The following is a 3,269-nucleotide window of genomic DNA, read 5'->3' as shown; positions in this document are numbered from 1 at the left end:
AACAAAGTAATCCTGAGGCACTCACAGAAAAAGAGCATTTATGTTTGAATCTGCACAGAAGTTGTAGCAGCTCCCTGCTGATTCTCTAATAGAGAGGGGGACTGAATTCACTCCTCATGAATAAAAGAACATAATGGGATAAGCATTTACTTAAAAAAAATCAGCAGTGTGCCGGACTTTTCTTTTGCATCGGTTTGCCCTCCATACCATATCACCAGACAGACGCTATGCCAAAAAAAGGTAGAAATTGCGGTGCTTCTGAGAAATTTCATCAGAGCTAAGTGTTTAACTCTAAAATATGATTTATGTGATGTCTTTTATAGTATTAAGCTTGTATACTTAAATATTTAAACTTGGGTGCCTGAAGTGCTGAGCATCCACTGTTTCTGTAACAGCAGTCACTGGAGTCAGTAGAGACTGACTTCTGTCATGTGACAAGGTATTGCCTTTCGTTGGCCTGACACAGATCACCCAAGTTTTGAGATGATGTTAATTTTCTTATTCACTCAAAAATGTGCATAAATCCTGATACACACTTTTATTTTTATTGTGTGAAATGGCAAAAGGACGTTTAATTTTATCTAAGGAGATGCTTTCAGTACAGTACAGTGCACATATAAAACCACTTCACTGAGTCACATTTTGTGCCTGCTCCTGCTTCCATTGAAATCAATGATTAAACTTCCATTAACTTCAATGGGAACAAGCCCTTCTAATGTAGAAGTTAGTCCAAACCACAGGTAGAATAGCTCATTCCGCAACCTGTCCCAAAAGATGTATTGGGCTACCTACTTAAACGCCTGCTTCCACAATAACCCAATTTCCACATGCAATTGTAATAGTTGTACATGCAGTCATGTTTGGGGCCTTCATTTCTGCTTGTGGCCCTTCTATTTCTATAATATTTGTCCCTTAGCCTCTTTCTGATAATTAATTCTATGTTTTTGGATTCTGCATTTAGTATTAATATAATAGGTTCTGCACTGAATAGCATGAGAAAGTCTATAGCTGGCACTTGTGTTCTTGTCTGCTTTTGTTTGCATCTTCTACCTGTGCTAGCAGGTTACACTGGCAGCCATATCCTTTTAAACCCTTCATCTTCTCCCGGTGTTACACCTTTCATGAAACCTCAGTCACTGGCACGTATTTTACTATTGGATTGTGCTCTGCATTCATGTGCAAAGTACACCTGAGAACAGGGGGGTTTACCTGAAATTTTCAAGAAACAAATGTTACATCCAATTCTTATGTGGACCTGAATATAAACTAAATATGAAAAAAATACGAAATAGAAGCTGTGACCAACTGTAGGTTTATGTTCACCACTTTTAGAAAATTATGATAAATTTTGTACAAAGTATGCCTTGTGAGGTATCATTTGAAAACTCATAATTCACAGATCATTATTGTGCTGGTAAAATATGAGTGGCAACATTGTATGTAAAGTTAAGATTCTACTGTATGATGTCACTAAGGCATATTCTAATTCCGGGGAGGCAGCCCAACCCAGTTCTAAGAGACAAAAGGCTAGTCAGCACCTCAGCCAGGTGTCATCATAATCAAATAGACTATCATCTTCTTAAGTGGCCATTCTTTGGCAGGAAGAAGAGTGTGAGTAAGAAATTTGCATTTTAGCAATGGAACAGCTGGGGGTTCCCATCCAAAACATATTTGCTGGTGCCTGAACCCCAGCTGGATATGATTCTCAAAGAAGAGAAATGTTATAAGAGTAGAGAATAAAACACACAAATCACCTCTCTCCTCCCTTTCTCTCTGCTCAATGACACCTGAAGGAACACTGAACTGGGAGAGGGGTCCTGACTAAAGGAATTCATCTAGTAAACGCATATGGTGAGAAAAACTTTTGCTTTGAATTCATTTAGCTTGTTAAGTTAGGTATTAGTTTGCCTTTTACCTTTTATTTCTTTGTAACCAATTCTGACTTTCATGCCTTGTTACTTGTAATCACTTAAAATCTATCTTTCTGTAGTTAATAAACTTGTTTTATCTAAACCAGTGTGTGTTTGGCTTGAGGTGTCTGGATCCTCCATTTGGGATAACAGGGTTTGTGAATATAATTTTCTATCAATGAGATGACAAACTTTCTATGAGTTTGTGCTGCCAAGAAGGAAAGAATTGAGCAGTACAAGATGCACATTTCTGGGGACAAATCTGGGACTTGGAATTTGTGGGTATCACTCTGCAATATAATTCAGGAGTGACTGGCTACAAACAGTCATATAATTCAGCTGGGAAGGATTTTGCATGCTAGAGGCTGTGTATAAACAGACCAGAAGTGGTTGTTCTCACAGCAAACAGTGTAAAAGGCACCCCAAGTGGAGAGTTGAGGGGACACAGCTGTCCATCAGTCCAGATTGTACTCTGGGGGATGTCACAGAAGCTAAACTGCATAAGACATTTAAAGCTAACCCGGAGAAATCACTAGAAAACAGAGTCTCCTGTACTCTGGGGAACGATCCTATGCTAGCAGAAAGATGGCCTAGATAATCTAATAGATATTTTCCAGCTTTAACTTCTTTTAATTCAGAAAGGAGAATGCCCTTAAAAGCTTACTTCCTGACTAAAGATCCACTTGCGGCCCACGCCTAGTGGAGCTTGCATGTATTCTCAGAGATCAAATTCTATATGACTTTCCACCACTTTGCATTCACTGGTAATGCTCCAAACCATAAACCCCAGATTGCTCCTACATGTTTTGGGCACAGTCCTAGAAGAATTTAAAATAATTCTTACAGTTCCAACCTTGTGTCTCTATTGTGATTCACCAGTGTCACCAGGTATCCCCTACTGGGCCAGGATGATTAGCTCATCACAGAAGTAGTGTGAAAAAGGGAGACCGAGATGGAGCAGTTCTTACAAATAATATATAGGTATTTATTTCACCAGCAGATACATTCAATCCCATTTCCCTATAAATTTGAGTACTCAATGTGCCCCAAGTCTTCTGCCTTCTGAGGAATCCATAATCTATTTAAGGAGGCAAGCCCGTCCCAGCCTAGGTCCCCAAAGTCCCAAATCCAGTACCTTCTTTTCAGAGGCTTCTTCTCTTCACTCTGCAAGCACATTTTGACCTGGAACCTTTCCCCTAACACAACTTGAATCAGTGCCCTCTTGTCTTTGGTGATAACTCTCCTTATCTTCACTGAGTTAGAGAAGACTGTTATAGGGCCCCAGCCCTCTGCCGCTCCCATCATACTTTGTACTAAAGGATACTAGTAGCAAGGGCTTCTCCTCCCCAACTCTCAGAG

The sequence above is a fragment of the Mauremys mutica genome, chromosome 1 (assembly GCF_020497125.1).
Source record: "Mauremys mutica isolate MM-2020 ecotype Southern chromosome 1, ASM2049712v1, whole genome shotgun sequence".
Lineage (NCBI taxonomy): Eukaryota > Metazoa > Chordata > Testudines > Geoemydidae > Mauremys > Mauremys mutica.
Note: the sequence above shows the minus strand (reverse complement) of the source record.